This window comes from Panthera pardus, unplaced genomic scaffold, assembly GCF_024362965.1.
Source record: "Panthera pardus isolate Hobbes unplaced genomic scaffold, ASM2436296v1 HiC_scaffold_13, whole genome shotgun sequence".
Classification (NCBI taxonomy): Eukaryota; Metazoa; Chordata; class Mammalia; order Carnivora; family Felidae; genus Panthera; species Panthera pardus.
In genome coordinates, this window is record NW_026526688.1 from 45883314 (window position 1) to 45910550 (window position 27237).

Below are 27237 nucleotides of genomic sequence, written 5' to 3' on the forward strand. Positions count from 1 at the left end.
CAAACACTTTGGTCCAGCAGAGGTAAAGTTCAGAATGAGAACTATTTCCTTTATTTTTTATGATGTTTTCAAAGGTGTAGGAAATGTCATGCCTTTCAGTGCACACAAGTGACAGGCAAAATGTCAGCCTGATGGGGGGCCTAGTCCCCCCCACCTCCAGTTATTGTGAAGATGGCATGACACAAGGTGATGAGACCCAGGAGAAATGTTATTGTCCTTTGGAGCTCGCCACGCTTCTGCTCTGTGTGGAAGACTATTTCTAGAAGAGAATTATAACATTTCCTAGAACTGCTGCCACAGTTCTAGTTCCTTATTCTAGGCTGAGCTATAATTTTCACAAAATCTAGTCATGAAGCTAGCATTAGGGAAATATTAGGAAGGACTCTGGTCTAAGAGTTGGGAGCCCTGAATTCAGTTGCTGTGTGATGCCTAACAAGTCACTTTACTTTTCACAGTCTTATGTTGAAAGTAACATAATAACATACTTGATGGAGTTACTATGGGGATTCAACAAGGTCGTATTATCGTATTTTGAAAGGCATAAAACACAAAACAAGCAAGGATAACCATTAACTATTTCAGTTCCTTTTCTGAATGGCACTAATTATAAAGAAAAGAGGAAGGAAGGAAGGGAAGAAGGAGAGGAAGGAAGGAAGGAAAAATTATGTGTTTATATCACATGCACACACGGGTGCAGGCGCCTGTAGGTATTTGGAAAATAAGATCACAGTTTCCAAGTTAGAGCTCATTTACTTAGTCTGATTCATCTTAAGTAGTGGTTAAGCTATCATCATCAATGAAATTTTCTTAACTTTCTCTATTTAATGTTGTCAAAGTATTACCAGTTCTTTCCAAGATGCTATCTAGACATCTTTTCCCTTTTCCCAGAAATTGTCCTGTGAGAATAAAAAGATTCAATATCAATGAAACAGCCAGCTAGTTTGGCCCTCTAATTTTATGTTATGGTGATGGTAATATTAGTTTCCACAGTGGAGTCAAGAAATATGAAGATGGTTTCAAAGTCAGTCTGTCCAAATTTATCTTGAACTTGGGGTGTCTGGGTCATCTGGTTTCCCTGGGACTATCCCAGCTTCAGTATTGAGATTCTAACACCCTGAGAGCACCCTTGGTCCTGGGTAGATTGGGATAGTTGGTCCCCCCGCACCCTACACTTGCACTTTCTCATCTGCGGAGTGCTCTGTCCACACGGCCTCATCTTGGCTACAAGAATGTGCAGAGCCTTTTCTTTCTCCAGGTCTTTCCAACACACTGCTCCCTCTGCGTAAAATACACACCCGTGTCTCCAGCAGCTGCTCTTTACAGGTCTCCATGTAAATGTCTCATCACACTCTCCTGACCATCCTACAGAAAGGAGGGCCGGTCAGTATTCTTTACGGCCCTTTCCCTCATAGCGCTTCTTACAATTACAGTATTTTCCTGTCGCCTGGTTTATTTTCTGTCTTCCCTCCTAAGAGTAAACTCCACAATCTTAGGAATCATACTTGTTTTATTCATTACTGAGTAGATTGTGTCAAGTAATGCACATGCCACATGCCTGGCAAGTCACTTGATCTTAATAAACATCTGGTGATTGAATGAGTAAAATCCTAGATCCTTAAAAATATTTAAGTGGAGGAAATGCTGACTCTACATGGACCTTAACCCAAGTTATTTCTCTACTGCATATTTCCCACCTCTCATTACAAACTAGTTTCATGAAGGCAGCGTGCCACCTGCAGTGCGTTTATGTACGCACGGTACACGGTGTGCGGGGGGTGTGGACGTGCGCCCTGAGTGTGTGTATGTGTGTGTTTGTGCGCATGGTGACGTGTGTGCTTGTGTGAGCAGTGTATGTGTGTCGAGTGGTATAGTATGTGTATGTGTAGCGGAAAGGGCATATGATTTAGATCAAGTGGCATTCAAAGCATTAATATCTTTGTAACAGGTTCAAATTTGATAACTTTTCTGAGTTACCGAGTTATTGTGGTAGAAGTGTGCGATGAAGGAAAAGCTGCCATTTGTAGCTTGGTAGCAATTAAGCGTTCAGAACTAGAGACACGGACAACTTTGAAACCACTTTACCTTTTATAACAGCTGAGAAAGGAGTCTCCTTGCACTTGATAGTTTAACGAAAAAAATAACTGCTATGTTGGCTATCTCTGTCAGCCAGAATGTTTGTCGTGTGTGTGTGTGTGTGTGTTGAGTGTGTACTATGTGCTGAGCACAGTCAAAGCACAATGGTCAACAAAACAAACCTAGTTCATCCCCTCAAAGCGTTTACAATTAACTTGAGGAACATGTTTATAATTAGCAACTGGAAAAAGTGGGGGACAAAAACAAGGGGTGGAAAGAAGATCCTAATCTAGGTGAGAGGCCAGGAGCTGCCGTGAGCACGTTGTGCGTGAAACTGAGGTCTGAAGCGTGACATGCATGCTACTTCAGCCCGATCCCCTGGGGGGCAGGAGAGGCTGGCAGCAAGCACTGGGCCTCCCGTCAGTGCTCACAGCACCATCGTGGGCCAGGGTGGGAAGGAGGACGGCATCCTGAAGGCGGTGGTTGGATGGAGAGTAATGACCCCAGAGAAGGCCAGCTGCCTTTGAAAGGAACCAGATCATGCAAGGCCTTGTCTTGTGTTCCAGTTTAGGATTAGGAAACACAAACAGACAAACAAACACCCCAAAAACAAGAGGAAATATTTGAAGGGTTTCAGAGAAGGAAGGTAAGTGACTGAATCCCAGTTATAAGGGGGTCACCCTGGCTTACAGAGAACACTCTGCTGCAGGCGAGATGTGTTGGCTTCTGGAGACAAGCTGACGGGCGCCCGTCCGGTCCAGGAGGTAACATGTGCTCACGTGCCTGTGGGAGACGAGAGCGAGGACCTTCCAAAGCTACCTTGCATTTCCAGCTGGTACTTCTGGGTTGTTCTTGGGACCATTCATGCTGTGCCTTTGAAACTCCGTCTAAGAAATGAAGACTACATGACTGAAGAACTTTTTTTTTTTTTTTCCCATTCAGATCAATTTTATAACGTAGCAGTGATTTGATTAGAAAAACAGCTTCACTTTGTATACTTCTCTGTAATTTACCTCTGGGCACTCAAATATTCTGGAAAAATTGTAAATTTATAATGGGATTGAATAAAAACATTAAACATTAAAAAATTTACCTTTCAAGAAATGTGCCAGATTTGACAAACGTCAGTAAGAACTTCATTTTTTAAGTAAGTAGCAGGACTCATGAGTGTGTGTGTGTGTGTGTGTGTGTGTGTGTGTGTGTGTGTGTGTGTGTAATGCTTGTCAAAGTAATAATCATATTATAATGTTATCTTTTAAGGGCCTAAATCCACCCATCGCAGTGAATTGTATACCTTCTGTCTCTACAAGCAGAGATTCATTTCCTACCCCAATGAACATCCTCCCTGTCTGTCAAACATAGTGGTTAAGAAGTACTAGGCTCAGGTGGTGCCTCAATGGCAGAACATAGTCTCAAGTCAGGGATGAAGATGGTTTCAGTTCCACAGAACACTCACATGCTAGTGAAAATATATCAGGTTTCTAGGGTAAACATCTTCTTGTCCATTTAATGTATCTATAGCTTGGGGAATGTTACTTACAGATTATAGCCTCAGTCTCTCAAGGTGTTTACATGAAGCTTTTTAGTCACTGATTCTTTACCTTTCACCTTCTTAAGTTTTCATTTTTACTTTTGGTTTAACTCTCCTCAAGTGTCATGCAATAGGAGGGATAGTCAATGAACTACTTTTAGAAAAGGCTTATTTTTAAGGGAATATGATTCAGATCCATGACTCGCGCTTTAAAAAATTCACTGTTCTTTTTAACTCACTCTGTTGTCCCCTATTTATTCTAAGTGGACAGACCACAGCAAGACGTTCCACTGTGGTAGGCACTTTTACTCAATCTAATATCTACATTATTTTGGTGAGTCTGTGGGTTTGTATTTAGAAACTATCAGCTCTGGAGAGGCTGATATTATAAACAATGTAACCGTAGTGAAAATCCATACAGAAACCTTGAGTTATGTTTTTCTCTTTTCATCAGATTTGTTGGTTACTACTGAAAGCCTAAGCCTTTGGACAAACTTCTTATGCTTCCCCATCTTAATTTTCTCATTGGTGTAACAAGGGGGCTACTACTGGTATTTGAGATTGTTACCAGCTTCAAAACATGAATTTTTGATTCTATAATCCTAGATTATGACTCGACTAGATTGTAAACTCTTTTCCACATACCAAGTGTCTAACCGCATCCTCTAGATGGAGTCTTTAAAAAAAATGAACAAAAAGGAAGAATTTCTGAGTGGCTTTTTACTGAGGGGGTGTCCTTTCTGATAAATTAACTTGGAACTCACTCAATTTGATTTCTTCTCAGGTCTCACAGAATTATTTTTCTCCGTAGAGGGAATATGGTTATGTTGGTCACAGTCTCTGATTCCATCTTTGCACCCCGAGCCTCTTTCCCCGTGTGATCTGACTAGAAATATGCTAACCGGTTTGCCAGAGACACCCGCTCTTCTTCTCCCTGTCCAACCTCCCATTCCTTTTCTCACTAATTTGCTTTCTGTGGTACTGCAGTTATGCCTCATTCTGGGTGTTTGCAAACTGCATACGTGAGCCCATATGTATATCAAATATATTAGAGGATTTCTAAGTGCAAAGTGGAGAATTTCCTCAATCTTTTTAATTTTCTCATTTGTGGTTCTTAATTACTGCACAAAATGTTTGGAGGGTGGTCTTCAATCCTGGTACAAGTATTAACAACCAAAATTTAAGACGTGAGCCTTCTCCATTTGGCCAGTAGATGGAAGTATTTCACAGGGAATTAGCAGGCAGCCAGGTTTTGTTTGTTTTTTGTTTTTTGTTTTTTGTTTTTGTTTTTGTTTTTGTTTTTGTTTTTGTTTTTAAGAAGAATGGAGGACCCTTCTGGAAGAGAAATAAAAAGGAGAAAACAAAAACAGAAACTTGAGAACGAAGAGAGGAACACCCAATCATATAAAATACAGGGTTTCCAAACAGTCTCACCAAAAACCCATTTTCTGTTCAGGCTCTTTCTTACTCTGCCCCTTTGGAAAGAATAGAAGGGATAAATTAAACTGTTGGTAACTCTGGAGTTTTTGTATTTTTTAAAATATAATCTCTGTGGATCCTCGAGAATACTAAAAAAATCTTTCCGTGAGAATGAATAATGCAGTCTCTCCAGCAATCAGGCCAGCTGAACATGAAGCTGGCGATTTCATCAGAATGCTTAATGCCCACCAGGCAAAGTGGTGTGAGAGACACACAAGCGGAGGCTCACCGTTGGCAGCTCGAACCAGCAATTCTGGCCAGGGATTCAATGCAGAGGTCACTAGGTCATCCCTTTGCCCATCTTCTCTACTGCTCCCATTTGGAATTATTAGTCTAACATTGAAAAGATTAAGGAGAGTCATCAAGCATTGTCCCGGCAGCTGGTTGCCAGGTGAGTGTGTTTCCAAAATGATAATTTCAAAGAAATGTGTGTTTCTTTGAGTCTCTGGGCAGTCTTACCCAACTTGAAGATTAGGTTGAAAAACGGAGTTGTCACCAAGGGCACAGGAGATGAAAGCTGTCTCTTCTGAATCGGCTCCCATTGAATTGACACATTCGCCCAGACACTCATCTCCAAACCCCACTGTCTCCTTGCAAGCTTTGGCAGGAGACGAAAGAACAGACTGACCTCCTGCTCCATCTTTGGTTTGAGGAGAGCCCAGCACTTTTCCAGTTATTCTCAGGAGAGAAACTAAAACTCTATAGATACAAAACTACTTTGTAAAGACAAATTTATTTTAATCTACATGTTTTAAGGAAAATCCCAACGAATGGTACAAGGTACATACACGAGGCAAATGAAGTCCTCTGAAACTGGTTACCATCTTCTAGGACACAACTTTGCATATTCACTAGCTCTATTATTTCTCCCCTGAAAGAATAATGTTGCTCTCTTTATTGGTATTTCTGACTTTCTTCATCAGTATTGTGATTTTAATTGCATTTATCTAAAAACTGCCTCCATAAGCAATGCCCTTGATATAGAGAGTGAAAGTAACTGTTGCATTAATACATTTACTTTCTTTTCTCAAGATGTCCTTGAAGTAAAGGCCCTTTGGAATATAATATGCAAAAACTATGTAGATGAGCACTGAGGCACAAGAATTACTGAACATTAAATCAGTTTATCCCTAAGTCCTCCTCATTTATTTTTAAAAACGAGGAAACTAAGACCAGGGCAGAGGAATTTATTCTTTAGTTTGTGAAAATAGAGCTGCCTTAACCCATGCAAAGACATAGGATTTTGGAGAAAAATGATAAGCCTATGATGTTGAGTAGTCATCAAAGACTGGTGGTGAGCTTGTTTGGTAAAATCTTTGGAGCTCTTGAATATTTAAAAATATCTTTTAATCTCACTTCTAACAGGCACTGAACTGATGGTGTGAAAACTAAAAGTGCTATAAAAGAGATAAGGATCAAATCCTTTCTGGCCAAGAGAGATAGTGAAAGGAGCAAGCGTAGCAATTTGGCTGCAAGAATTTATTTGCTAGTTGAGAAAGTCAAATTCCATGGAATAGCCATCATTGAGAGAGTAAGAGCACTCCTCTCTACGTTTACACTTGCCTGTAATCAGTGGTGTCAAGGGCCAGGTCCTTGCCTTGCAAGTGTCAGTGCAGTTATTCACCAAAGATTGCTCCTTGGAAATCTTGCCACTAGGGAGCAACATTAACTAACTTTTACCCTGAAGAGTGTTTTTGTTTTTGTTTTTGTTTTTGTTTTAAAGGGAAAGTTAGGCTTCTTAGCCCTGGGATACATCCAAATAAACCCTTGGAAAATTACACCTGTGCAGTTCCTGCTCACAGTAAGAGGAAGGAGGGAGTCCTGGATAACATCAAGATCAAGGAGAGCCTGTGGCTGTCCTTTGTTTGCAAATACCTTGGCTCACCTCAGTGAAGTTGGAGGGAGTGAAGTTAGGACTGTGCACATAAATCTTAATGGTTTGGGAAAGGTTACTCAGGATGCCTTTACTCCCTGGATTTTGTATGTCAGGAAAACTGTAACTTGTGTTTGCAAAAGTTAATCCTTGCCCTGAAGCATCATCCGTGGATTAGTCAGTTTGGGAAAAGAACAAAAATAATAAATGGTATTACTTCTCCACTCAAAATATCTTCTTTAGCATGAGCTTTTTTGTAGCAAAGACCACCTTACAAGAATGATCTCAATCAGAGGCAGAGTTCACCACAGAAATCAAGAAATTGGCAAGAGAATCTTAAAAATGTTTCCCGTTTAATTTTATGACGCAGAACAAAGCACAGAAAGATAGGAACAATTGAACTCATTTCTTCCAGAAAGGCAGTGGTTCTGTAGGAAAGATGGACCCTCTTACTTGGCTTTTTGGGTTCCTCCTGATCCCCTCTGTAGCAGAAAAATTAGCTTCTGGGAGCCCTTTTGATTTCTAGACTCTTCTTTCTGACCCTGTCACACACTGGTTGTCAGTCTCCCTCATCCTACTATTCCATATGTGTCTTACTTCTGGAACAAGGCAACAGTAGGTAGTGGAGGTGTGCAGAGTTTAGTACCCTAGCCTGGCCAGGCAACACCAGATCATCAGATCATCACATCACTAGCCTTTCTATTGGGTATGGTGTTGGGGATAAGCCTGCTCTGCTTCCCTATTTGCTGAGAGTTCCTAGTTTGAAAAACATGCATTTCTACCTAATGGTCAGTCTATCACTAGCCTTCTAATCTTTTTTTTTTTTTTTTTTTTTTTTTTACATTTATTCATTTTTGAGACAGAGACAGAGCATGAGCAGGGAAGAGGCAGAGACAGGGAGACACAGAATCCGAGGCAGGCTCCAGGCTCTGAGCCATCAGCACAGAGCCCAACACGGAGCTCAAACTCACAAACTGCAAGATCATGACCTGAGCTGAAGTCAGTCGCTCAACCAACTGAGCCACCCAGGAGCCCCTATCACTAGCCTTCTAATAGAAATCACCTGCTTCTAGAATCATTAAACCGACAGCACATAATAGCTGGACTTCTTAGCTGTAATACTGCCTGGCTGAATCAAGTAGCTGGAATTAAAACAACCGAAACACACTACTACACATTATTTAGAAACATTATTCACAAGGGAATCATGGCCTCTGTAGATGGTGTCTCCTCCCCTGGAGAATCAAGAGGTCTTTTGTGGCCAGGGGCAAGTGCCCTGGACCCTCAAGGGATGGCTTTGAGTCTTGATTTTGATACTTACTGCATCTGGGGAAAAAAAAAAACAAAAAACAAAAACAGAAACAGAAACACCCACCAGTCTCCTGGGAGATAATATATCTACCCTGTCTGCCTCATAGATTGCATGAGGGTGAAGATTGCTATGAAGAAAGCAGTTTGTAAATTAAAGTATTAAGCCTCCAGTGGGATAGCACTTTGAACACTCAATAATAATAGCTGTCATTTACTGAGCATACGGTTCCCTATTAAACATTTTGTGTAGATTGTCTTAAGAAATCATCACAACTGCAGAGATTAAAAACTTGAGGTCCAGAGAAATCCAGCAATTTGTCCAAGTTTTCTGAGCTAACAAGTGGTGATTTTGATTCAAAGCCCAGTCTGCAGTCTAGTAGACTCCAGAATCTGTGTTCTCACTGATGGGGTTCAGGGCATGCTGTCTCAAAATATTAAATACTGTTAGGAATTTTTTTTTAAATGACAGAAGCAAGAAGGTCACTCTGACCTCCCATGCCCCTTGCCCTTCTCTCCCCTGCAACAGGTCATAAAACTCCTATGTGAAAGCTATCTTCCCATATCTGGAGGAAAGAAGATATTCTTATCACCAGAGACAGGGAATTCACCATGTAGTTCACTGTTTATTACCTCTAGCCCAAACTCCTTCATCTTGTCAATTCTCCACACATGTATTTTTCATTGTTCAAAAGGTATAAAAGATTCCTGCTCTGGTCACTTCTTTGGGCCTTCATTCTCTTGTGAGGGCTCCCCTGTACATGTAAAAAATTCAATTTTTATTGTGTATGCTTTTCTCTTGTTCATCTGTGTTTATCAGTTTAATTGTCATACCCAGCCAGAGACCCCAGGAGTGTGGAAAATTCTTTTCCTCGTCTACATCACCGTTAAGCAACACTGCTCTGCAGACTGATTTGTTGCAAGCTGCCACCTTTCTGTTGGGCGGTGAAATCTTCAGCATCTGAGGCTCTTCCCTGCAGAAAGGTTAAACCTCCTTCCTCCTTCAGGCCCTCAAGGTTCCTTACAAAGGGGACTTGATGCTAATGAAGGATCTTTTATGGCCTTGTGTAACTACCCCATCACCTCCAACACTCTAATTTGGAAATTACATTGTATCTAAGGGAAGACCTTCAGACTAAGGAGGAAAGAATGGAGCTGGGAATGGAGAGAAGAGAAGACAGGGCACACTGGAGAGACGAGGCCAGTCACCACACCTAATTAGCATTTTGCAGCCAACACAGAGGAAAGTTCTCCTAAGAAGTCGGATTAGGAGGTTGTGGTGTTTGAAGATGCTGCCGTCCTCTAGAAGACAGGAAGGAGTGGAGTGTGGAAGGTGGGCACAGGTCATCTGGAAGGTCTCAACTCCAGAGAATGTGAGCAGAACAGGGAAATAGCCCCATAGCTCCAAGATGCATCAGGAAGGAGTTAGAACCTATAATACATCATTTGCCATCCAGTGTTTGGTGTCGGTGGCTGGAATAAGATTAACCCTTCCATACATATGTTTTAACGTGCAAGTTCCTTGATTGGTTGGCAGTAAGGATTAACCTCTTCTATATTGATTTTATCTTGATAAATCAAAAAAAATCAGCTGAAATTTGTATATCTTCTTTTGCTTCCTCCATAGCATCTGGTAAAATCTGTCCGTATTTTAAAACATGAGTTTAGTGGAGGAGATAGGTGTACAGGGGAGGAAAACATACAAAAAACCAGTGAGAGACTCTGAAGAAATTGATGGGGGACCTGAATAGAAAATGATCATCAGGGGCACCTGGGTGACTCATTTCAGTTAAGCATCTGACTCTTGGTTTTGGCTCAGGTCATGATCTCATGGTTTTTGAGATTTACCCCCTCCTCGGGGTCTGTGCTTACAATGTGCCACCTGCTTAGGATTCTCTCTCTCTCTGCTCCTCCCCTGAATACTCTCTCTCTCTCTCAAAATAAATAAATATTTAAAAATATAAGAAAAAAGAAAATGATCATCAAAGTCCATGTCAGAGAATATGGCAGTGTGATATTCAATAATGCTGGTACAGTCAGAGAAGAATGGACGGATGTATATTTAAGAGGTAAAATTGGGAGGACTTGGTTACCACATGGGAACAGTGGTAAAGCCTGCATAGTATTTATCAGGTAAATAAAGTGGAAGTTTATTTACTAGACTTGAAGAGTTACAGTTTCTGAATTTTATTATAATCATTGAAAACAACCTTTAAAATATTCCTTTAACCAAAGCAAATTTATACCAGAAAAATATTAAAGAGTAAACTCAAATCAAAGTAATTAACTTGTTCAAATCCCCAAGTATATGAGTAGCAATGGACACATCCCAGCTTGGTGTCACCTGTAAGCAGTCTAGGTTTCTGGCTCACTGGACCACAAGGTAGACACTTTCACAGTCTTCAGCATGACAAAGCCAGACTATGTTTTGACATGCCTGTCGAATAGTTCTGAGGTGAACTGGTATTTCCTGCAGAAGGAAGGAAGAACATGACGATTAGAGTGTTCATCTGAACTTTATTGCAAGGGACCATGGGACTTGATGCCTCCAGTATACATTAAAGATGAAATTTACCCCCTTTCATTCATGATGTTAAATGACATGCTTCTCATTCTGTTTTCATTGGTGAGAAGACTTGATAGATCACGGTGTATTTTAATCTCTTATAATATAGAGAAAAGCATCCCCTTTGGGATAATGTGGGAAAGCGAAGGTTTGTTTGTGTAAGATCTAAGAACATGGGTCCCAAGAACATGGATTTTAGACTTTCCTTTCTTGTCCCATTAACAATCTGAGCCAGCTTCGTTTGCAGAGCTCATGTCACACAGCCAAGTGGGCAAGTCAGAGCAACTGTTTTATGCTGGAAATGGGGTGAAGAGAAGCAAAATATCTATCTACACTAATTGGAAGGGGAATAAGCTAGGCATAAGATAGTAAAAATAGACTATAAAGTGTCTTACTGGGAATCAAAACCCATAAGAAAACAGAAATAGAGTAGATTCTTGGCATTCAAGGAGAACATTTTAAATTTCAATTATTTAGGAACATGTAGTAGTAATTAGTAACTTAACAGCGCTCGTAAATTTGAACTTAATGTTCTAGAATGGGCTAAGATGGCGAGTCTCTTAGTGGATGAACTTAGCGGGCTTCCCAGTATCTAAATCTTGACTAACTCATTTCTCTACGTAGCACCATCTATTTACTACTGCCTGTGATTGAATTAAAAACAAACAAACAAACAAACCTAAACTAAACTGAAACCCCACATTCATATATTTTGAAAAATGACCTTGAAAGAAAGTCAACAACTAGGGTTGGGATGAGAGTTAAGTGACTCCACAGTTTATGTTTCTCAGCCGGAAAATAATATTAAGGAGTCAAATGGTGAGTTCAACTCAGAACTGTGATGTACTCTTCGGAGAAACAAGAGTAAGCAAATCTGTGAAACTACTTCGGCAATTGCTTCCACCAGAATTTATTTTAATAGCTATATAAAATACTTTAGTACTGAATTTATGGAATCATTAATTGTCTAAGGGGGTCACTTAAAATTTTAAGTTATACTTTATGACATTTTATGGAGGAAATGCTATGTAATAGCAGTATTTTCAAACTTGTGAATTTGAGATGGCTTTGGGGCATTTCCCTCAGGAATGCATATTTCCTAAAGCGTTAATGATATGGTACAGATAAGAACGGAATAATTTAGAGAAGAGACAATGCAAAGTGGCTAAAAAAGGATTCACTTTTTTCCAGTCAGATATGGATTTAGAGATAAGGCAGCCTGATTTTGAGTCATAACTGGCTGATAAGGGAAATGCCAATGAGAGAGAGGTGTGGCAATGATGGTGGAGGTTAGAAATCCCTAAAACTTCGAGTCAAGAACTTGATGGGAACAAATTCCGTGAACTATGAATGAGGAGTGGGGTAGAACTTCCGGTCCCTGTCTGCTCTGAACTCCCTCTCTGACTTTGGGGGAAGTCATTTATCCTCTCTCATCCTTACTTTCTTCTTTGAACCTTAATTTCTTCATCCATAAAATGATTGCTGGGGCCTGGGTGATGTCTGAGGTACAGTTCAGTGATTTTATGGCTTGTGGGTAATCATACTATACAGTTTTGCATCCTATTTTCTCCTTCTATTGTACATTAGACATTAAATATTGTCACGTCCCTAAAATTACTTTAAAACATTGTTTCAATGGCTGTGTAATACATATTATATTATCTTAATTATTTTGTCATTCTCTGTTTAGGTTTTCAATGTTTTTATTATAAAAGTGCTGCAGTAAGTGTCTTTGTAAATATTTCTTCCCTCTCTAGTGATTTTCTTAGATTGAGTCCTAAAAGTGAAATGACTATGTCAAAGAATATGAGCATTTTTAAGTGCTGGATATTAATCGTCAAATCTCTTCTTGGACAGCTTGTATTGTTTCACTCCTGCTAGATTTCCTGGGTCTTCTCTCTTTCACCCACACTGTCATGTTGAACATGTTTCAAATGTTTAGTGTTTTTTTATCATTTTAATTTTTATTTCTTCTTTCATTTAAAAAAAAATTAACGTTTATTTATTATTGAGAAACAGAGACAGAACATGAGCAGGGGAGGGGCAGAGAGAGGGAGACACAGAATCTGAAGCAGGCTCCAGGCTCCAAGCTGTCAGCACAGAGCCTGATGTGGGGCTCGAACTCATGAACTGTGAGATCATGACCTGAGCTGAAGTCAGACACTCAACCGACTGAGCCGCCTGGGCGCCCCTTCTTCTTTCATTTTTAAATTGAGTATTTGTACATGTGCACTCATAAGTCATAATGCTTCAGGTAGGGCAGAAAAAAGGTTTTCTCCACCCTCTTTGTGTCCCTAGCTGGGTATGGAAATGACACTGGTGGAGACAGATGAACAGGAGAAAACCATACAAATTTTATTGAATTTTTACATGTGCATGGAACTTTCACAATACAAAAAATGAAGACCCAAAGAAGTGACCAGAACAGGAAGCTTTATAAACAATAAACATGTGAAGAATTGACAAGACAAAGGGTTTTGTGCTATAGGTAGTAAATGGTGAAGAAGTAACTGGAAAATAAAGGTTAGTTTAACTAAGGTTTATTTGCAGACTCCTCTGGTGCCCTCTCTGGGCCGATAAGAGTTTATCTCCAGTGAAAGAAGAATTTATATCCTGCCTTTAACTAGAAAAGGGGAGCTTTTTCTGCATTTACTGTTTCTTAATTGCCTTCAGCTTAAAATTTTTGTGTCAAAGAAGCATGTGTTGGGGTGACATACTCCAGTTTCCTCCATTCACTAGGAAATTATCTGTGGCTATCCATTGACATTTTTTTCCCCATTGGAAAGGCAGTCCTTTCTTTGCTTCAGTGTTAAGAATATCTTTTATATTAAAGACAGTATTAACCTTTCCACTCTTTCCTTTGTAACTCATAGATGTCCTGGCCTCACCTACCAGCAATTGCAAATTTCTGCCATTCTATAAATCTTAATGTTCAGAGCTTCACCCTTCTTGATGAAGCACTTCTGGGGCTTCTCTTGCCACATTATTTTTTAGGGACTTGGATGGGGAAGAGGAGGAACTAACATAAAGATCAGACATTTGTATGTTTCCATGGTGGTTACTCCTTATGTCTCAGAGTACTTGACAAAGAGCCCACTGCTGTTCCCCACATTCCCTAACCAACACGGAGGTTCTTCTCTCTCGTTGGCAAGCAGGTAGGTTTCTCTATGTTTTTTAACCAGCTCTTCGGAAAAGGTTTCCCATACTAGATAGTAGTTGAGTTTGTCAATTATATCACAGGCCGGGCCTTTCCTCCTCAGACAGCATCGGTGATCCAAGAGTGGAGGTATTTCTATGGCAGGCAGTGAGTAGGCCAGCTTCACACTTTTCTTGGACCCAGTTTTCTCACTGATCTTTAGGTTCTGGCACTTTCTTTCCCACATACTCCTTAATGCTCTGCTTTCTGTCCAGTTTACCAGTCATTTGAATGCCGTCAAGCTTCCTGTTCTCCCTTTCAGACCAATTCCCAGATCCTTCCAAGTAAGAGACTAATTTGAACATCTATTCCCTCTCCTAAGCATTCCGTGGCAGTTGGGCAGCCTGCCAGCAGGTAGGGGCTAGAGGGCTCCAGGGGAATAGTATGACCCAAGGTTATGATGATCATAGCATCTGCCTGACTCCTACACAAATACTGCTACATATTGTTTAAATACTTCTCCAACATTTGTTTCTGATGTTTTCCCATGTATAGAAATTTATATTTTTATGTAATCAAATTTAGGGTTTTTTAAAATGATTTTTTCCACTTTTATTTAACATCAAAAGTACCCTAATAGTCTGAACTCTAACGTTCACCTGGAAAAGACTTCCTATGAAGAGTTTAAAAGGGGAAAACTAATAATTTGCCCTATCCCGTTATTACAACGTTTATAAAATTACAGTGATTAAAAATAGATTGGCAAAACAGGCATATGTATACATCCAAGTGACAGAGTGGAAAATCATGAAATAGAACTTAGGTAAATATATAATATATAATAGAAAAAATACTGCATGTTAGGGAACAGGAAGCCTGTTATTCCATGAATAGTATCTGAAAAATTGGCTATTTAGGTAAAATATGAAGGTAGAACTTCATATAACTATGAGGTACATGTATAGCTATTTAACCCAATTTCAGATAGGCAGTTTTACTTGAAGTGTTAGATACTATTCTAGGTACTGAGGATATACCTGTGAAATAGACAAGGACTCTCCCTTATTTTAGCAAGAGGAACGTGCACTAAATGAATGGAATGACAAATTAATAAAACATCTCACAATGCAAGTTCTATGAAGGAAATGAGCAAGATGAGGAGTTAGAGAAGAAATGGGGAGGAGGGAGGGTGACTTCTGATGTGGCAGTCATAGGAAGCTCTACTAAGAAGGTGGAATGTGAGTAGAGGCTTCCAGAATGGGAATGAGAGAGGGTAGATGACAGCAATAAGGAGAGTGGCACCTCTGGGATATCCTGATGGCCAAAGCATGCGAGGAGCTGGGCTATCGCAAGAGGAAGGAGCAATGGTGCGAGTGAGGAGAACACTCATACTACTTCCTGGCCCTGCAGGGTGTGGGAATGAAAGAGGGAGACAAGAGGCCTCCAAAGAGAAAATGGAGTTCTTTGCAGAGAGTCAGTTTTCCATAAAGGCAAAGTCATGAAGAGTCGGAGGATTTACTGTTCCTAAATGAGGGGATTGAAGTTGCAGAGTAGAGGCTTTGCAGGGGCAGGAAGGTATGGGGAATGGATGTGGAGGTAGCAGTAAAATGACAAGAGTATGGTAGAGGTGGTCCTTAAGTAAGCAGGGATTACCTGGGATTAATCGTGGGATTACCTCTGAGGATCCCCGGGAGGAAGAGGAACAACTAGTTCCAGCATACTTCCAATAAATTAACTAAATGATATGGAGAGACTCTTCTCTGCAGCTACGGATGATATTTATCTTATAGTCTTGACTGGGGATAGGACTGGGGGAGGGCAAGCAGGCTGGGAGTTTCTCATTGGGAATGAGAAGCAAAGTGCTGGTCTTTGGGTACATATTTTGTCAATTGCTTTCTATTATAATGGGCATGCAGGAATATAGGAAATAGTTCATAGAGTTATAGACATTGATGCCACAAGTCGTAGATGGAGCTGTCTCAACAAGGAGACGGAGGTAAAAGCTATCTTTTCTGCTAAAGAGTTATGAAGAAAGATATTTGTAAGCCTGTCTATAAGCTGTGATTATTTGTAAAAGAATTTTAGGCCCTAAGAAATTTCATGCAGTACTTGTCAACAGTGCTGGAAATCATGTGTATCTTTACACATAAGGACCTCACAGTAGCTTGAGTAGCTGAGAGTGCTGGATAACGGAGCTTGTGGACCACATAGCCAAAGTAAGAGTCAGAACAGTGCCACACATCTCATCTGTTGGGATACCGACATTATTGCCAATTGTGGCAGGCAAAATGGAGCCATTAGAATGTCTACATCCTAACCCCCAGAGCCTGTGAATATGTTGCTCTACATAGCAGGAGGGGCTTTGCTGATGTATTTAAGGTGTTAGACCCTAAGATATGGTCTACTATTTTTATCCAGGTGGATCCAGTTTCCTCATGTGAATCCTAAAATAACTTTTTTTTTTTTTTTTGACTGGATGCAGAAGAGAGTGGCAGGGGAGAAGTCAGGGAGATTTGAACCATGAGTGGGACTCTGCACCGTTGTTGGTTTGAAGATGGAGGCAGCAACATGATGATGGGTACAAGTGACCTTAAGGAGCTGAGAGAGGTTGCTGATGACAGCTAGCCAAAACATGGGGAGTTCAACCTACTACTACAAGGAACTCGGCTAACAACCTGAATGAGTTTGGAAGCGGATCCTCAAGCACACCAAAGACAAGGCAAGGTCAAGATTAAGACCAGTCTGTTTTTACTGGTAAAGATACAGTGAGCCTCTTTTGGATAGCAGTTTATTACCTGCATAAACAGCAAAAGGAAGATTAGCCAAAGGATCTGTTCTCCCATGGTGTTTTTTTCCACACACCAAAAAAGACAATGTCTAAGCAAAAGGGACCAGATGACTATAATGTGAATTGTGGAATATCTCATTGCTGAGGAGCAAATTTTAGGGTATAGATAAGCAGTTTTATATCCTACAACTCTGTTTTTGAGGGGAGAAGGTGGAAGGAAAGAAAGTCCCATACCGCATCATAATCTGGAAGATGCTGAGCAACTGTGTTATGAACGCCTCCCAGGGGAGATAGGTCCAGTGGGAAATGGCCTCAGAGATGCTTCCTATAATCTTCCTACCCTCGTCGATTCTAGGAGGCATTCTGCCAAGGCTCAGATAAGCTGTGGTTTAAGCCCTTGCTGGCATGGCCTGTGTGGATACATACAAAATCAACAGGGTGCTGTGGCAGAGCCATTCCAGACTCTCCCCAGAGCCTCCAGATAACAGCACAAGTGGGCCACCACCTCAATTCCTTCCTTATGACCCTCAGAGTGGAGAAATCAGTCAACCACCCACACTTCTGACCTACAAAATTGCATGAAAATAAACTAAAAAGATGGTGGTAATTTGTTATATGGTAGTAGGAAACTAATGTGAACTCCAGGTGCCATAGTGATCCTGGCCTTTGAATGAACTCTATTGCTGGCACTCCAGATGCTGGTGCTTTTGGAAACTGGATGCACCCACATCTACTTTCAGAGAAATTTCCTCTGATCTTACTTTTTTGCTCTACCAGTTCTGTATTCAAGTTCGAGAATGAATGCTTGTTATTCGCTATTTGATCATATGCCCATGTGCTAATTACAAAAGGATCTTGAAAAGGAAATACTTGAGCTTCTATAAACAGGTGGTAGGCTCTGCCTCTCTTTGATCATAATGTGAGTAATTCCCCAAATATTGAAAGGAGGCTCAAATAATGGTCAGGAAAAAAAGTGTTGTTACTGCTATATATCACTCTTTCTGTTGTCCAGTACCAAGATAGACCCTGGGCTCCCACGGTTTGAAGATTTTAGTATTGCAGGAGAATAGTGCTTCCACTAAACAGCTAAACAGTGGTTCTATTAAATCTGAAGCTATAATATGCACCTGGATATCTTGGGGTTCTCCAGGAACTGATTAAACAGGAAGAAGGGAGGTTTGTGATATTGGAATATTGGTCAAGGAAATTGATGTTGATTATCAAGGGGGGATAGGTTTGCTGCTTCTCAAGATGAAATTTTGTGAGAGGGTCATGTGTACAAAACTAAGAAAGGATCTTTTCACTCTGACCTCTTGAATCCCATACCTGTACCCTCAGGAAGAAGAGCTCCATTGTTGGTTGCTGGTATAGAGTGAATACCAAATCTATGTACAACACCCCTGTCTTGTTTGGTGTTTTCTCCTAGTTAACATTGTGTCTGTTTTATATAGCATCGGTGAACATTGCATCTTACTGAGCCATTCTGCAGTTTTACAGAGCTAGCCACTCCTAGATGATGGATTGGATAGTAACATGGCCTTGGTTTCTTTCACTGTAAAGTGAGTTTACTGAAAAGTGAATTACTTGGCTAAAAACAGTACTCTAAAATTTTATTTGAAGTGCTTCAGTTTGAAGGGTGAGGTGTATATGCATGTCTAAATTAACATTAATCTATACTTCAGGGGTGGTCACATAAGGTGAAGTGTGCTACTCAGCAATTTACACTTCAGAATATTTCATAGGTGATTGGTTAGAATGTGAAACCTTATTCCACAATTCACGCTGTCTTCAGAGGGGACTATAGAAAGTGCTTCACATATCATAGTCTGGTTTGGCATCAGAGACTTTATTAATTAACATAAATAATATTAAATTATGTCACTGGAGAAATGAATAGTGTCAATATATGTCAAACAGAAAGATTTGTACAGAAAAATCTACCATTGCATGATTAATAGTCTGACAATCCCAGCAGGCTAATATTTTTTCAGCAGTTCCCTAAGTCTAGAACTCTACTTATTTCTGAATTCCCCACTTTATAGACAACTCTTTGCTCTAATCAAGCCAGACATGTAGCTGGTTTCACTATCCAAATATTTGCTATGGCAGGACGAACCTTTCATGCATGGGGCATACCTACAGAGGCAGAGTGGAAAGAAGGGGAGTGAGGACTTCAAATTTGCAAGATTGGTTACGTGCATGTTTTGATTTTGCTTGCTAATAAATGTTGGTACTTGTGGCAGAATTAGGTATGGTGCTTGCTTTTTAGAAAAAAAAAACATAATATCTAATAATGACACTGCAAGAGGGAGTAACTGTGTCCGGTCAACACTAATTCCTGGAGGCAACCAGTTTTCACCAAAAAGAACCTATCGACTCTGAATGGGTATATTGGCTTAGTTCAGTCTAGTAGATGTCATTAGGGTGAATAATGCATTCAATAGGGCAACAGATGGCCATGGTGGCAGGTATATCGTTTCAATTTTCTGGTTGTTTCCTGGCTGGTTTCACTGGTCTGCAGGAATGAGTTGTCTTATATCGACTCTGGTCTCTTTATAGGTGGTAGCTGCTGCCAGGTGACTCAAAGTAGGACATTTGTCACTGCTACTGCTGCTCTCCATAAGGTGCTGAATCCCTGACCCCAACCCACTAAGGGCTGCAACATCTTAGAGGTGCCAAATGAAGCTGTACTTTCTCTGAGTCTTCCAGGTAGTGGAACCATGTGATAATCTGAAGAGAAATAAAGAGAAATAAAGAGAATGCACCTCACACCCTGGTTCTGTGTTAAAAACTTTCTCACTTGGGCACTCTTTGGGTTCAGAGTCTCACCAAGGTCTCTTAAAGAATTGTTTCATCCCACGGTTTTAATTCCATTCTCTGCAAGAGCTGAAACACTGTGGTTCAGGAGACACTGAGAGTGGTAGTCACTGCTCCATTACCTTATTACACCCAGTATCCCTGTATAATGTGCCCTCCTCCAGCGAGAAGCAAACTCCCATGTATTTAAGTCATACAAATAGACTCTCAAAGGGAAAAGTATGTGCATGTTTAGGTCTATGTGTGGGGAGAGGGGTGTTGCTGAGCCCCCTATCAGGCTGTCTTTAGGATGAGGTCATAATACACTAATGTTTACCAAGGTGAAAAATTATATTTGGTAAAGAAAGATTTATCACTATTCAGTCTAGGGCAATTTCCTTGTTGTGCTTAAAGTCTTTTGACACTTAGAATACTTCCGAATGTTTATGACCGAATGGGATTTTACAGAAGCAACATAGCATCTGCAGATACTTCAAGGTAGCTTATAGGACAGTCATATTCAAGACCAGAGAAACATACAGTTGGGCCCAAGGATTTTTTTTAAGTTTTGAAAAATGAGTTAACACTTTAAAATCAGGAAATTTCACTTTTAAATGTCTGGATTTCTGGATGTATTTGAAAAGTCATACTACACCCTCCTTCCTAAATGGCAGTAATATGCTATGACTTTTAGAGAGGGCACTCTTCTCCAGTTTTTTACACTTTCCACTTGCTCACTTCATTCTGTAGGTATTGGTATTTGTGTTCTCTGCTTTGGGGCCTCATTCAAATGGTATATTTATGGAAGTGCCCTAATGAATTCTACAGAAATTAACTTACTCTACCAAAAGCTCTACAAATACAATTATCATAGAATCTTGACTTTAATTTCATCTTGTCCAGCAGTTTCCAAAAATCTGGTCATGAACTAAAATCTGGATGGCTATAGGAAAATTAACTGGGGGAGTTTTCTGAATCCAGGTTATCAGACCCCACCCTCAAAGATGTCTACCTTGTTTATGAAAATATCTAGATTTTCATAGATATGTGAATATGTGTGTTGAGAACTATTGGTCTCCTCCAGCCCTTTTTACCTTGGAGTGAAGGAGGGGTGGGGAAGGCCACGGAAGTGCATTCACTGACTACCCAAGCTTGGCTGCTTGATGGGTCAGAGGAATACTGATAAGTATAATTAAATTTGTTGGCATTAATAATTTTATTTTGATCTATCAGAACAGTCCACTGAATGCAAAAATCAATATCTAAGAGAAAGGTGGCTGAAGCCAAAATGAGGTCAGAAGCAAAATCAGGCCAGATGTCTCTATCCCACTTTTCTTCTGTTTCTCTCCAGTCTTTTCTCTTATAACATAAGCATCTCTGCCCTGCACATCCTCTTCATTCCCAGCCTTCTTCAAGTTTTTCAGAATGCTTAGCAGAGGGGCAAGCAATTTAGTGATCCTTGGGTTTGATATCTCTTTTATTTTACCTCTTCTACTTTTTTCTTAATCTCTGTCCATAGATAATTCTTTGAGGCTCTTGCACAGTATCAACACATTCCAATGGCGGGTTACATAAATATCTCTTTTCTAAGTTTTGACACTGATAAGTTTTTTTTTCTGGTCTTTGTCAGTATTTTTCACTGGAAAATGTTCATCATTAATTTCCTAATACACACACACACACACACACACACACACACACATGCTCAGAGGAAGTATATGGTGAGGGTAGAGGAAGAAATTAGGAGCTTCAGATTGGAGTCCAGAATCCATGTGGCTTCAGGAACCTGATTATTATCTCTCTGAAAAAAAAATTACCTCAGTTGATATTGTCAACAGCCTTAAAAAAGTAAAGCACCAGTATTCTAATAGGCACAAGAAAGCAACGCTGTTCTGGTATGGGCTTAATCAAAGAGAAAAGTGCTAGAAAAGACTAAGTAGCTACCGTTGCTGGAAGATCGATGCTGCTTCTGTGCATATGAACTAATAGCAAGTGAAGACATTTCTCCTGAAATATAATTACCTCTTTTATCTGTGTGGATATTTCAAATCTGAAGGTTAATAAAATAGAAGAAATGCAACATAACTTTTGTGACTTTGCAGAATGCTACCAGTGCAACAGCAGCCCTGATTAAAAAATACAGCATTCAGGACTTCCATGAAAAATCTTATTCATGTGCTCAGGCCCTTTTGTTTTTCCCTTCCTGACCACTTCTTCCTCTTCTTTTCCTAAATCTCTCCCCTTTGTCCCTTGCATTAGTTATCTTTCTCTATGTAAAACACCATCTCAAACAGAGTGACTTAAAACTACAAACACTAACTTGCAGTTCTGTGGGTTGGCAATTCTGCTCCCAGCTTGGTTCAGTAATGCAGCTGTGGTCAGCTTCTGGTCAGCCAGAAGGCATTCCTTCTAAGGCTGCCTATTAGCTGAGATATTAAGGACAGTAGAGCAAGTATCTTTTAATACACAGCAGGCTAGCGTATGTCAGTTTCCATGGCAGTCGAAAGGGTTCTGAAAGACAATGAAGTATGCAAGACCTCTTGAGTAGTAGGCTCAGGACTGGTACACCTTCATTTCTACCACATTCTATGATCAAAGCAAGTACAGCAAAGATACAAAGGATTAGGGGATAGGTTCTGCCTCTCGCTGGGAAGTCCTGTAAAGTCACATTGCAAAGGGGGATGGATAAAGGACAGAGTAGAGAACTGTGGCATATTTTGTAATCTGTCACCTCCCTCCTGCAATTTTCATGAGTCATGTGTATGCATAGGTACTATAAGGGAGTGACAAAAAGAACAAAAAATTCTGTTGCTATATTCAAGTTGTTTATAATCTAGTGGGAAGAAAAACATCACCTTCATCACAGATTACAGGTACAAGCATTACCAGCTTGTAACAGTCAAATCCATGTATACTAGGAAAACGTGGATGGAAAGCTATTGGTAGTGGAGATTATCAAAGCCCTCTTTAATTGTTTAATACAATTTAGATAACCTCTTGCATTTTCAGCATTTAATTCCAACAATTTTAAATATATGAAAGTGGGAAAAACAGTACAGTTACTCCCCCATATACCCACCACCTGAATCAAACAATTGGAAACATTTTGCTATATTTGTATCATATATATACATGCATGCATACACATAAGCACACATATATAGATATATGCATCATATATTAAATGTTGATGGTGTTAGAAATACTACCACATGGATTATTTCCCAACTGTAAGGGGAAAAATGGAGAAATCTGATTATCATCATTATGAATAATGAAACAACTAGTCATTTTGTGACTCCAAATATGATGCAACATGAAGTACTCAGCATCACCAATGAGCTATTTTGTTAAATTGTGGTAAAATATACATAACATAAAATTGATTATTTTAACCATTTTAAAGTATACAGTTAAGTGGCATTAAGTACATTCACATTGTATGCAGCCATCACCACCATCCATCACTAGAACTTGTTTTCATCTTCCCAAACAGAAACTCCCTACCACTAAACACTAACTCTCCCTTTCCCCTTTCCCCAAGCCCCTGGCAACCATGCTCCTAGAATTTGGCTACTCTAGAAACCTCATAAATGTGAAATTACAATATTTATCCTTCTGTGACTGGGTTTATTTCACTTAGTATAATGTCATCTAGACTCATCCATGTTGTAGAATGTGCCAGAGTTTCTTCCTTTTTAGGGTTGAATAATATTCCATTATATATACCATATATAATATGTACTGTATTATATATAATATATATGTATATATACTACAATATATACATATATACACATGTATATGCCATATTTTGTTTATCTATTCATCCTTTAACATATGTTTGGATTGCTTTCAGCTTTTGGATGTTGTGAATAATGCTGCTATGAACATGGATATATAACTACATGTTTGAGTCACTGTTTTCAATTATTTTGGATACCCTTGAAAATGTTCTTTTCAGATTGTTCATTTTTAGTATGTAGAAATGCAGTTGATTTTTGCATGTTGATTTTGTATCCTGCAACTTTGCTGAGCTAGTTTATTAGTTCTAACAGTTGTTTGGTTTTGTGTGTGTTTGTTTTAATCTTAATGTTTCCTACATATAAGATCATGGCATCTGTGAACTGAAATGATTTTATTTCTTCCTTCCCAATTTGGATGCCTTTTCTTTACTTTTCTTGACTAATTTCTCTGGCTAGGGCTTCCAGGTCTACATTAAGTAGAAGTAGGCATTTTTTTTTTTTTGTCTTATTTCCAGTCTTAGAGGGAAAAATTGCAGACTTTCACCATTGAGTATGATGTTAGCTATCGGTTTTTCATATAAGACTTTTATTCCATTAGGGTAGTTTCCTTCAATTTCTCATTTGTTGAAAGTTTTTATCATGAAAAGTTGTTGAATTTCTTAAATGCTTTTTCTGCATCAAGTGAGATAATCATATGGGATTTTTTTTTCTGTTAATGTGGCATTTTACATTGATTTGTGTATGTTGAACCAACTATGCATTCCAGGTATAAATCCCTATTGGTCAATGGTATACCATTTTAACATGCTATTGCATTTGGGTTGCTAGTATTTTTTTTGAAGATGTTTGGATTCATACTCATAGATAATATTAGTATGTAGTTTTCTTTTCTTGTAGTGTCTTTGGCTTTTAAATCCAGATAATGCGGACCTCATAGTAAGAATTAGGAAGTGTTACTTCCCTTTCAGTTTTTTAGAAGAGTTTGAGGTTGTGTCAATTCTTCTTTAAGTGTTTGGTAGAATTCACCAGTGAAGCCATCTGGTCCTGAACTTTTCTTTTTTGGGAGGTTTTGATTCAATATTTTTGTTCCTTACTGGTCTGTTCAGATTTTCCATTTCTTGATGATTCAGTCTTAGTAGATTGTGTGTGTACAGGAATTTGTACATTTGCTTTTAGGTTATAAACCTTTTTATTTCTGTAAGTCAGTAATAATGTAAGCTACTTTAATTTCTGATTTTATTTACTCTAGTCTTTTTAGTGAATTCAGCTAAAGATGGTTAATTTTGTTATCTTTTTGAAAAAATAAGGATCTTGTTTTCATTGTTTTTCTCTATTTTTCAATTCTCTATTTTATTAATCTCCACTTTAATTACGTTCTTCCTTCTGCAAGCTTTGAGCTTAGTTTTTTCTTCTTTTTCTAGTTCTTTAAGTTAAATTCTTCATTTATAACCCATGTTCTTTTTAAATATAAGCTATAAATTTCCCTCTTAGTGTTGCTTTTGCTGTATGGCATATCCTTTCAAGGATACACTATTTTTCTAAAAATCATGAGTTTACATAATTTTCTTCAACACAGCAGAAAATTTACTTATTTATGAACTTTGTATGATTGTGTCTCTTTTTCCATACATTGAAATCACGCATATAATGTTGAAATAATTATTTATTTGTAGCGTAATACAATGTTCACAAGTATCAAAATAATAAATATTAACACTGAAATTAAACTACAGAACAAAGTTTAAGGTTGTTATTGTACTTATTTTTTAAAATAGGATTATCAGGGTTTTTTTTTTAATTGTGGCAAGAGCACTTAACATGAGATCTGCCTTCTCAACCAATTTTTAAGTGTACAATGCCATATTGTTAATTATAGGCACACTCTTATAAAGCAGATCTCTACAATTTATTCATCTTGTATACTGAAATCTTATATCCATTGAATAACAACTTCCAATTTTACCTCCCCCCACCCCCTGGCAATCACCATTTTCCTTTGTGTTTCTATTTTAGATACATTATATAAGTAAAATCATGCAGTGTTTTTCCATCTGTATCTGGCTAATTTTACTTCACATAATGTCTTCAGGCTTTATCCATGTTGTTGCATATAGTAGGATTGACTTCTTTTTGAAGGTTGAATATTCTATTGTATGCATATATTCCATTTTCTTTATTCATCTGTCCATAGACACTTAAATTGTTTCCATATCTTGACTATTGTGAATAATACTGCAATGAACATGAGAGTGCCAATATCTTTTTGAAATCCTGATTTCAATTATTTTGCTTACATAGTTGGAGGTAGGATTGGTAGATCAGACGGTAGTTCCATTTATAATTTTTTGAGGAACCTCCATGTTTTTCTTAGAGGTTGAACTATTTTGCATTTGATCAACAGTGTTCAAGGATTCCAGTCTCTCTGCATCTTTGCCAGCTATTGTCATTTTATGTAATAATAGCCATCCTAACCGTTATGAGGTGATATCTCATTGTGGTTTTGATTTGCAGTTTCCTAATGATTAGTGATATTGAGCACCCAGATTTACAGTTAAAAAGTAAATTACGAGATCGAATAAATTTAGTTTCTATTTTTGTCCCTGAGCCCCATATCCCTTTACCACTTCTATATAACCATTTCTTTTTTTAGTTTTTGACTGTTTCTTCTGATGAATATCTTTGTAAGTGTATATATTTATATTTACATATAAATAATATAGTATATATGTGTATTATTACTTCCTCTCCTTCCTCACACAAATGTTAGCATGCTATATACAGTGCTCTGTATATAATTAATTAATATTAATTAATTATATTAATTAATGTATTAATATATTTATTTGTATTAATTAATTTTTAATTAATGGTGTTTTTTCTAGAGATTTTCCCATGTAAGCAATATAGTTATCTTTGGCATTCTTTCTTTTTGTGCCTTTTATTTATTTTTTATTTTTATTATTTTTATTTTTATTTTTTTTTCAATATATGAAGTTTATTGTCAAATTGGTTTCCATACAACACCCAGTGCTCATCCCAAAAGGTGCCCTCCTCAATACCCATCACCCACCCTCCCCTCCCTCCCACCCCCCATCAACCCCCAGTTTGTTCTCAGTTTTTAAGAGTCTCTTATGCTTTGGTTCTCTTCCACTCTAACCTCTTTTTTTTTTTTTTTTCCTTCCCCTCCCCCATGGGTTTCTGTTAAGTTTCTCAGGATCCACGTAAGAGTGAAAACATATGGTATCTGTCTTTCTCTGTATGGCTTATTTCACTTAGCATAACACTCTCCAGTTCCATCCATGTTGCTACAAAGGGCCATATTTCATTCTTTCTCATTGTCTTTGGCATTCTTTTTATGTTACTGCATACTAATTCAACATAGAAATACATCATGTCTTATTCAATCACTCCCTTAACAGAAGACATTTTGTGTTTTTCCAGACATTTACTATTACAAATAATGCAATACTAAATAACTTTGTGAATGATATTTTGGACTTCTGCAAGTAGGTGTGTAAAGTAAATTATATGAGCAGAATTATGTATGAAAGCATGGATGCATCTGTAATTTACCTAACTTAATTTTACCAGCTTTCAAGTGCCTGCTGCTTTTTCCACATAAGTAGAGCAATGCAGTGAGAATGCTTAGGATTTGGAATCTCACTGGCTTGGATTTGAATCCTGACTTTATAACTTATTAATAAACTTTGTGGCCTCGAAGGTTAATAATACCTACTTCACAGGGCCATTAAAATTAAAAGAAACAATGTTTAAAGCATCTTGTATCTTGTCTTGCATCAGAGATGCTCCCCAAATGTCAATTCCCTTTCAGTCACTGAAATCAATAACATCTTAGTGACTTTGGCTGTTGATGCATTTTCAGAATTCTAGATTCTTCGCTTTTGATTCTTTTGTGACATCTCTTATTAACCTTCACAGAC